Source organism: Prosopis cineraria, unplaced genomic scaffold (genome assembly GCF_029017545.1).
Source record: "Prosopis cineraria cultivar Desert tree isolate PC_DT_omini unplaced genomic scaffold, ASM2901754v1 PC1622, whole genome shotgun sequence".
NCBI classification, from domain to species: domain Eukaryota; kingdom Viridiplantae; phylum Streptophyta; class Magnoliopsida; order Fabales; family Fabaceae; genus Prosopis; species Prosopis cineraria.
The window spans coordinates 17702-29033 of record NW_026556947.1 but is presented as its reverse complement, the minus strand read 5'-3'; the positions used below and the strand labels follow the sequence as shown (position 1 = coordinate 29033).

At 30.6% G+C, this 11332-nt stretch overlaps 1 pseudogene; it reads left to right on the top strand.

Moving 5' to 3' along the window:
• The first annotated feature begins 436 nt into the window (after window positions 1-436).
• Window positions 437-5503, top strand: LOC129300502 (GDSL esterase/lipase EXL3-like; annotated as a pseudogene).
• Window positions 5504-11332: the final 5829 nt, after the last annotated feature.

The window sequence follows — 11332 nt, the reverse complement described above, 5'->3', positions numbered from 1 at the left end:
TTGTTGAAATTTTAATATTACAAAATAGTTACTAATAAACACTGTTCAAGCTTGTCGTTCTGCCTTTTTTATTTTTTTCCCATTAGGTTTTTTTTTTCTTCAATTTATTTCATATTCAACTCATCATAATTTGACCATGTTAGCACAAGATTTAACTTTGTCAATGCCAGCTCATGATCCTATAAGCTATTTAATTAAAAATTATAAAAATTAGTTAACGTGGTAGACAGATCAAATTAAAGGACTAGAAACAATAAAAATAATTATACCAACTTATAACAAAAAAGGGTTAAAAGTACAGGATCGACTATTGTATTTTTTTTCTTCAATATATATTAACTGCATATTCTATAAAAAAATTAAGAGAAATGTCATAAAAAATAAAAAAAATAAAAAGTGTACAAGAGTCCAATTCCTATAAATAGCTGGCACCAGGATGAGAAAGCACATACAACCGCATTGGAAAACGTTCATTGCCCAATTTCGAGAGATCGAAGTGTGGGCAACATTAAAGTACTTATCCATCAGAATCATGTTGAGACTTTGCTTCAAAATTTCTTCTTCCTCTTCCATTTCCTTCTTCAGTCGTCACTTTCTGGTACTGTTCTGCCATACTCATCATCATCATCATCTTTCAACAGAGCACTATTATAATTTCTTCATCAATTGTGAGTCTGCCAAATAATGAAACCATCCCAGCAGTAATTGTGTTTTGGAGACTCTATAGTGGATACTGGCAACAATAACTACATCAACAATATGGTCAAGTGCAATTTCTTACCTTATGGTAGAGACTTTGGTCCAGGAAATCTTCCTACAGGCAGGTTTAGCAATGGTATGGTTCCATCAGACATCATAGGTACGCACGTAAAAATGGTAATTTCTACACACACAACACACACATTCTGTTCTTGCTGTACGTTACATATATAATTATTGTTTGTGCTGTTTCTTTTACAGCTGCAAAATTTGGGGTCACGCAGCTTTTGCCGCCTTATCTTGATCCTGAACTGAAACTAGAAGACCTTCTCACTGGCGTGAGCTTTGCTTCTGGTGGTGCCGGATACGATCCTCTCACTGCTGAACTAGTGGTATATATAAACTGTTGCTTCATGAATGTAAAATTTTTGATATTTTATTTCTAAAGTTCAATGAAAACTTAATAGTATAAGATATCAAACCTCATGTTAAGTAGTACAGGATGTTCAATAATGTAATATTTAAGTAAGTTTAGTTTTTTCACGTCAACAATTAGTTTTTGGGGTAGAGTTTTTCATCTCACTTAGGTAACCATTAATTGGTAACAAAGCAAGATGTTGTCAGCGATTCCAGCAAAGAGACTTGGTAGAATGAAATATCAAATCTTATATTAGTAGTATGGGATACTCAATAGATTATTTTAGCAGGTTTGTTCTCCCATTTTAATAGATAGCTATTGAAAGAGTTCCTTTAAGTTATTGACAAGTCGTAATTAATGAAGCTTCTCTTTGTCAACCATTCACGTACCAAATTAATAATAGAGCATCTCCTCTATGGTACTTTTGTCGCCCTTCCATTTCCAACTACTCTCTCCCATCTTTTATATTAGTTATATTTTAGAAAGTTTTCTTAATCCTTCACATAAGTCACTTTCTCTTGATTTTTATAACCTTTAGTATGTATAATTCCAAAAATACCTTTCAACAAATTAAAAAAACTACAATATTTCAATTTGTGTATAAAAACTTTCCACACTCCAAATCACTCTTTCTAAAATGTGGGGATAAAATTAAAAAGTGATTTATTTTTAAGACAATTTTATTATTCTAATTAACCCATCTTGATTTGATAAATTAGTTAGAAGTGACTTATTAAAAAAGGACCTGAGGTCCTTTTAAAATTATTTGTCATAAAGAAAGCGTCAAAGTTTTCATCAAATTGTATGTTATTTATTATAAGCATTAATGGACTAACAAAACAAACAAACAAAAAATCTCGTTTCTTTGAACTTGCTCTGATTTTTTCTTTTGTTTTTTTTCTATTAGTCTGTGCTATCATTATCAGATCAACTGGAGATGTTCAAGAAGTACGTGGAGAAGATAAGGGAAGCAGTTGGAGAAAGCAAAGCAGGAAGCTTTAATATCAAAAAGCATATACATAGTGTGTGTAGGAAGTGATGACATTGCGAATACTTACATTCAATATGCCATCAGAAGAGCTCAGTATGATATTTCTTCATATCTGACTTCATGGCAGCTACAAGCCTTAAGTTTCTTACAGGTATATATATGCACTCCTTATTCAAATATCCATATGATCGAATGTTTTTTCTTAATTAATTTATCCACCAAAAAAATTATTTATTCAATTTGCATGTGGAAAAACCAACGAATAATTTTCTGGTCCTATTTATAGGGCAGAAAAAGAAGAAAAAAATTAATTCTATTTATAGAGTACTTACTAATTTTCAATATTCTCTTTAATTTTTTTTTCTTATTAAATGTTTTAAATAAAAAATTTAAAATAAAAATTAAGATAATAAAATTTAAGAATTGATTGAGAATAAAGGTGAAAAATTTTTTAAATTTTAAAATAAAAGTTAATAAAATTTAAAATTTTTTTAATTTTAATCAAACATGTTGAAAAATATTTATAAATAAAATTATGAGAATATAGAGTGCAGAATCAACATCTAATAAGTTGATTATCCACCAAGCACATGTATGTTGCTGCTTACAAGGATAGCAAGAATGAAGTTGGTTGATGACAATTGTCCACTAGCTAGCTTACTATTCATAGATATTTTATTTCCACTGTTAGCTCAACTTCTGGTGCCACGTTTTTTCTAGTCCATGTGAAAAGAAAACATTGGTAGAGTGACTATGCATAGTCAATAAAACCGGAAATGATCTATCAAAGAAATACGCCTGATCTCCCCCTGGTAATATAAGACACTTAAAAGTTTTGCGTGTTTTTTAATATAAAATATTTTATAAAATTTGATAAAATATTAATGAGTTATTTTAAAAATGCTCACATATCCAATTAATTTATTGAGTGACATGTTTGACTTATTTAAAAGAAAGTTAATAATTTTAATTAAGTGTAATTTGAGATTTCAATAGAAATTTTTTAAAAAATCAACACACTGAACTAATTTTAATTCCCTTTCTTGCTCTACAATTTGGTTAAAATTAAAAGTCTTATAAATATGATTAGGGAGAATGTATTTTACTCATCTAGTCCTATTTACATGGTAGAAAGAGTATTTGTTTTGGTCTTATTTGTGAGGACACTTAAAATGATTTTTGTTTTCATATTTACTCTTTTACCCTTATTAAATAATGTGAAGGTTATTACATATTGAAATACTTTAAAGTATATATATTTAAGAGGTAGAAAGTTATTGATCAAGACCTCTTAATTAATAACATTACTAAAAACTTGGTAAATGATATAGCATGCAATGGCATTATACAATTTATATAACCGATCTTACCTAGTGAGATAAGGCTTGTTGTTATTATTATTGTATATTTAAAAAAGTTAAGGTTAGAAACATGTTTAACTTTTAGAATGATCATGTTAATGAAGTTTAGTAAGATTTTCTTTTATTACGATGAAACATTATGGAAGTGACTAATAAATAGGATCAAAGTAAATGCATACTATTTATTGCAACTAAAAATAAAAAAAGAATCCTTTTTATTTCCAATATCCGCATCTTGGTAATTAATCAAACCTCCTGCATACTAGTCTCAGCAAATTTTTTCTTTTTAAAACTCGAGTTTAAAAATATTTTAACTATTTTTGAGTCAACATTAAACCATCAATTATTGATTGGGGCGTGAGTGTGTGCAGGAACTTTATGGATTAGGAGCAAGAAGGATTGGGGTGTTCAACATTCCAGTGTTGGGGTGCGTGCCGTCACAGAGAACAATAGAAGGAGGCTTGCAGAGAGAATGCTCAGAGTTTGCAAACCAAGCAGCTGCACTATTTAACTCTAAGCTGTCCTCTCTAATTGATACGCTTCACAAAAACTTGCCAGACGCAAGGCTTGTCTACCTCGATTCCTATACCCCATTTCTTCATATGCTTCAACGTCCTGCTCAATATGGTCAGTATATATATATATATATATATTCACATTAATTCGTTGCCTCCTCCCTTTTCTTTACTTTCTTCTTTAAGCTGCTGCTTACCTTTAAATCATATTTTTTTTTCTTGTTAAAATTAAATTGTTTTCATTTTATTTCACAGCTAAAATGGTAACATATAACTAATACATCCTCCTTCCAAACCATAATGTAGGTCATTTTCGAAAATTTTTGCTAAATCCAAATATAGGACATTGGAATGTGTTATATAGATATATATATATATATATATATTTTAAATTATACCCGTACTTTATTAAGTAATTGTTGAAAACGTTTTGAATAAATCAAATTCCATATTTTTACATTTAAGGGCATGATTAGAAATATGTGAATATTTTTAGAAAATCAAGATTTTAATAATATAAATTAGTTAATAATAATTTATATTATGATTTGGAGGGAGTATATATATATTTTCTTTTCTTTATTTACTTGGATATGTATCAACAATTCTGTTTGTCCTTTTCAGAGAGAAAAAAAAAATCCTTCCAAACAGCTGTATACTTTTTTTCTTCATGTTTTTATTGTAAAGTAAACGCAAAATAACAAATCATATCAAAACTACATATTGCGAGTTTATTTGGTAACCTTACATTTCACTTTTGGAAAGTCTAATGTTGTTTGGAAACACATTTTTATCGAAAAGGATTGGACATTTTGAAAGTACATTCAAGGGGATTAGGAAATGGACTTGGAAACCAAACAAATTTGGAGATTTTGAAATTGAAAGTGAAATTGAAAGCAGGGGTTTGGGGCACATTTAATGGGGAAAACTGACTTTTTAAATATATATATATATATATATATACACACACAACACAAATTCCATCATGATAATTAACTTTTACTAAATTATAGGGATTTTTATCAAATGAAATTTTGACTATACTTAGAGGCACTCGGTCAAACTTGGTTTTTACTGAAATTACAATGCATTACAAAACAAGCACTATAGATTTGGTGACTCAGAGACCAAGGAGGGAATAGGAAAGGAGGAGGAATGAGGAAGTCAAGTTGGCTTTAATTTTTTTTTTTTTAGCAAATGGCCGTAATTTGTATTGACACTACACTCACCACATCCTGTAATTTGATCATCATGTTATATTAGGATTTGAAGTAATAGAGAAAGGATGCTGTGGCAGTGGAAATATAGAAGTGAGCATTTTGTGCAACCCTTACACTTTAGAGATGTGTTCCAATGACAAGAACTACATTTTCTGGGACAGCTACCATCCAACAGAGAAGGCCTATTCCATCCTTGCTTCCCTCGTCATTGACCCAAAAATCAACCATTTCTTCTGAGAGAGCTAATCCCCAAATAATCCACCTCTTATTATTTGTTATATTAATTATACCTTATATTTTCCCCCTTTTCCTTCCCAATATTTGGTAGTAATGTGTAACAACTAGATCTAGTTGTGACGAGTGCGATCGTTTTAGTACATTAATTTATCTGTAAGCCACCATAATCGATTGTGTGGTCTTGAAAGATAAAATTAAGGATCTATTGTGCTATATGCTTTATTGTCAACGGTATTCATAATCGAGTAGTTAACGATGATGACGAGTAAGTGATAACAAATAATTTTCGTCCCCAAAAAAAAAATTATAACAACTTAATAATTGATTCGTAGCTTCTTGCATTGAAAACAAGTGATTATTTATATGTGGCTAAAGTAAATATTTAGCCCTTTAATTTTATATTAGACTTTATTTTAATTTGGTTCTATAATACTATAGAGTATCTGTCAGTCATGTAATCCTAACACCATTAATTTCATAAAAAAATTTATATTAAATTTTCAAATATTGAAAAAATATTCCCAAATGTTGACAAATTAATTTTAATTTTTTAAAATAACAATGACTAATTCAAAAAATAATCATTTAAAATTTATGGTATTAAGGTTATAAAACTAAAAATATAATTTATAAAATTAAGAGATCAAACTAAAACTTTATATAAAGTTATATAACCAAAAATACACTTTAGCCTTTATGTGCAAAAATTAGTAAATTTTAAATTGAATAACATTATTTAGATTTTAATTTAGTGAGAATGACAGAGAGGTTTCAAAATGATCAATTAATTCAACTTAGGTCTCAAGTGCCAACTTCTAGGAATTTGTAAGTGCGGCTCTCAATTTTACAATTTCATTGTAATGAATTTACAATTTATGTTTAAATTTTAACATCGTTGAAAAATAAATAATTTTTTCTATTAAAATTTGAAATACAAGTTGCAAATTTACTACAATAAAGTTGCAAAATTGAGAGCCAAATTTGTAAGGGTTAAAGGGCAAACTGTCATGGAATTTTTTTTTCTAGGAGCGCCTGGGCCCTAAACTTTTTTTTAGAGCATTTTAGCCCCAAACTTTTCAAAAGAAAGCATTTTTGCCCTACCATTAGAAATTATGAACGTTGATTGTTAATTGAAGTTTGACCAAGGATTAAATGGCATATTTGCCCTGGAACATTTTTTTTAGGGGAGCTGGGTACCCTGAACTTTTGTTTGGAACTTGTTTACCCTATATCAAAAAGATAGTAATTTTGCCCTGCCTTCTTCTTCATCCTCCTCCTCCTCCTTTTCCTTCTACTTCTTTTCCACTAGCAAGCTCCCACATTACCATATATTAAAGTCTAAATGTGAAGTTGGGAAAAATAAGTGTCTAAGATTTATGAGCCTCACAAGAATTCTAGCACCTAGCTCGACACTTTTAGCCCTAGAAATGATCACTCAAGCCCACGACGTCACCACTTTGTCCATCAAAGGCAAATCCACCATTCTTAACTTCCCCTAAATTGCCTTTGTTCTCCCTCAACAATTGCCACGTGCTCCCTGTGTAACATCCAAGTTGCTGCTTTCGCTACCGTCACCATGGTCAATTTTGATGTTGTGAAGCCCTCAAAAGAGTCCGAGTTAAGGTTGGAGTATATGGAGTTATCATAGTTGAGTGAGATAATGGAATTGTCGAATATAGAAGAAGAGAGCTTCCACATAGCCAAGTTCATATGGATTGACTCAATGGATAGTTGATTATTTCTAGGTATAGATATGAGTTTAGATTATTTGAAATTGCTTGCTATACATGGACTTGTTCTTGCTGCTATACATGAGTTTAGATTATTTTTTAAATGTCACATGGCAACATATAGCAATTAAAGTCAAAGTAATGGTCCATACTGACGGCAGGGCAAAATTACTCTCTTTTTGAAAATTCCAAGATAAACAAGCTCTAAACAAAAGTTCAAGGTACCTAGTGCCCCTAGAGAAAAAGCTCCAGGATAAATATGCTATTTAACCCTCAGTCAAACTTCAGTTAATGGTCAATGTACATAATTTCTAACGATGGGGCAAAAATGCTCTCTTATTGAAAAGTTCGGGGCAAAAATGCTCTAAAAAAAAAATTCATGGTGCCAGGCACCCCTAGAAAAAAAATTTCAAGACAGTTTTGCCCTTTAACCCAATTTGTAAATTCTTAGAAGTTGGCACTTGGAACTTAAACTGAATTAATTAGTCATTGTGAGACCTCTCTATTATTCTTCCTTTAATTTATTTGAGGAACACGTTTTCTTCAAATAAAAATTTTTTCTTTATATTTTTAATATGAATGGGGTAACAAATTTTAAAATGAGTTGTATGATAATAAAACAACTTGTTATTCACATTTTTAATATGAATGGGATAGAAAATTTTAAAATAAACCAATTTTTTGTATATTATGAAAAGAAATAAATTCCAAAACAAAATATATGTTTCAGATTTAATGTTTTAATTTGCAAGAGTACAATAATTTATAGACTAAAATAAATTTTTATCTATATATTTGAGTATAAATGGAATAGCAAAATTTAAAATAAAAATTCTGTTGTTTATTTATACCTTCTAATAACTAAAATACTATTAATTTTTTGTAAGATCATCAGATTAATACTTACTTAACATTTAACCTTTATCAGGTTTTATGATATATTTAGTACATAGAAAATGGAGGCAGGGGGCAGAAATTTTAATTGATTTGATTGAAACAAAAATTAAAAAGTAAGATTAAAAGTTTTTAATTGCTTTTATTTACTTTTACATAGTTTTTCTATGGAAATCTTATGATTTCATTTGTCCATTTTATTTTACAGTGAATTCATTAAAATCTTCTTTCTCTTTCCTTTTATTTCCTTTTTATTGGTATAGACTGTTGGAGACTTGAAGCCTTTTAGAAAAGGATTAAAGTGCAAATTAATCTAACCATAAAGTATTATGCGAGAATCCATTGAAATTCTTAACTCTAAGTTTGGTGTAATTTTACCATGAAATCTAAAAAATGGCGCAAAAATCATCAATTTGTAATGGAGGTCAAATGTCTATTTAGTAAAGGTTGTTAGTCCCACATACCATGCCATGTGTAAATGAGTTAGGGGCAAAAAATCTATATAATATACTATATATAGTACAATTTGTCTATCAATCATAAAAACAATGCAAAATTCTCCCAATCTGTAACAAAGATATATATGTTAGCAAAAGTTAACCTTAAGCACAATGTTTTATTTTGTCGCACGTAACAACCATAAAAACACACTTCGATTCAAAACTTATTTAAAAGCTACTATGACTTTTACCTCTTTCGTTTTTTTTTCCTTGCTATCCAAGTTAATTCAAACCCTCTTTCCTCCTCTCCTAGCTATGAAGTGTGAAAGAGAAATTGCACCTAATGTTTATTCTTGTTGTGACATCCTCGAATTTATGAGTGTTTAAAGGGGTAAATTTGTACAATCAAGTGATTAATAAGTTAAGGATGTTTTTAGATGACTAATGTGGTTATTGGATCATTGGACAGCCTCTGTGAGGACATTAAAGAGAGGCAAACCATAGAATTCAGATTCAATGATGATAGTTATGTGATTTACAAAGACTGAATCTGTGTATCAAGTGATGAGGAGATTAGAAAGATGATTATGGAAAAAGCACACCATAGTGAATACACAATTCACCCTGGTGTCACCAAGATATGTTAGGACATGAAATAAATATGGTGGTGGCCTAGAATAAAGAAGGATGTGACAGAGTATGTGGCTCGATGCAAAACATGCCAAAAGGTCAAGATAGAGCACTTGAGGTTGGATAGTGTGTTGCAACCACTCGAGATTCTTGAGTGAAAATGGAATAGCATATCCATAGATTTCATTATCGGTTTACTTAAGACTCAATTAGGTTATGATGCAGTATGGGTGATTGTGGGTCGTTTGACCAAGTTAGCATATTTTCTAGCTGTGAAGATGACTTACTCTCTTAAGAAGTATGTGGAGGTCTATGTGAATGAGATCATAGGGCTTCATGGAGTGCCAAAAAACATTATCTCTAATTGCGATCCAAGTTCACATTAAACTTTTAGAGAGCATTGTAAAGAGCAATGGGAATCAAATTGAGGTTTAGCATGGCTATCATCTACAGATAGACAGCCAGACTAAAAGAACTATCCAGACATTAGAGGATATGTTGCGAGCCTATGTTCCAGAGTTGAGGGGTAGTTAGGACACTCATCTTCCATTGGCAGAATTAGCCTATAACAACAGTTACTACTCTAGTATTGGAATGGCTCTATATGAGACTTTATATAGGAGAAGATGTCAATGGCCTCTGTATTGGACAAAATTAAGTGAGAGAAGCTTATTGGGTTTGGATTTGGTAGACCAAACAACTTAAAAGATTCAAATGATTAAGCAAAAGCTATTAATGGCTCAGAGTCAGTAGAAGAACTATATAAGAGGCTGTTGGGATTCTTAGTAGGTGATCACGTGTTCTTAAAGGTCACATAATGATTGGTATTAGGAGATCAATAAAAGCTAAGAAGTTGACTCCTAGGTTTAATAGTCCCTTTGAGATTTTAAAGAAATTAGGACCTGCGACTTATTAGATTGCCTTGTCGCCTCATTTGTCAAGAGTTTATGATGTTTTTCATGTGACTTACCTTAAGAAGTATCAACTGAATCCCACTATAAGCCAAAAGATGTAGAACTTTAAGAGAATTGGACATGCAAAAAAGAACCAGAGCAAATTGTGGATGTAAAAGGTAGACAATTGAGAAATAAGAGCATTTGTTTGGTTAACGTCTTCTAGAAGGGAATGACTTCTTGTGATGTGACTTGGAAAATTGAGGACAAAATAAGATAGTTGTATCCTCTCTTGTTTTCATAAGTATGTAATTGTATGAAATTCTAAAATTTAAGGACAAAATTCCTAAAAGAAGGGAGAATTGTAACATCTTCAAATCCACATTTCGAATTTATAAGTGTTTAAAAGGGTAAATTTAGAAAAATCAAGTGATTAAAAATTAAATAATATTTTTGGATGATTAACATTGTTATTAGAACATTAGATAGTCTCGAAAGAAGGTTAGACTGGAGTTTGAGTGGACTAGGCATCAAGTGAGGCCTCAATCTCATTTTGAGCTCACTGTGTCATCTACTGTGGTGGATATGTCATGCATCATGGTAGATATGAAAAAATATGAATATATCAAATATGTGTAAAGCTGAAATAGGAAAGGAGAAAAGAAAGAAACGAGAGAGATGACAGTGGAAGCTTGGAGGTCAGCTAGGGCTTCATTTTAGGAGCATTTTAGAGGCATTTTAAATTGGGAATCCTTATTGGTAAGCTTCCTACACATTCTCTATTTCTCCTATGCAAAAATTTCTATGGTTTAGGGTAATGTGTGGTTTGATTTCGGCTTTCTTAGATTATAACCAAACCCATTAACTTAATTAAGGTCTTGGGGAGTTAAATCAAGCTTCCAAACCTATGTTTATGGATTTTTTAGTGATTTGAAATTTTTGATTAGGACTTAGACAAACCTTAAGTGATATTTGAGAGTTTTGGAATAATGTGGGTAAATAATTGGTGTTATTAGTGTGTTTGGATATTAAATGGGATTAATAGGATGTATTGGAAGTATTGATGGTGTTATAGTGGGATTTTAGGTATAGTGGGTACTCAAAATTATGCTAAAAAGTGGTTAATTAGAGTGAGAATTAATGTTAAATGTTTAATCTTATAGGTTAAATATTGATTAGATATTGATATGTTAGTAGACACTTGTGGGGCTATTATTTAACCATGGTAACTCTTTTAGTGATAAAAGGGTTGAGGTAACTAAATTATCTAAACTTATTATTTGCGTGGTTGGATAGTTGTGTGG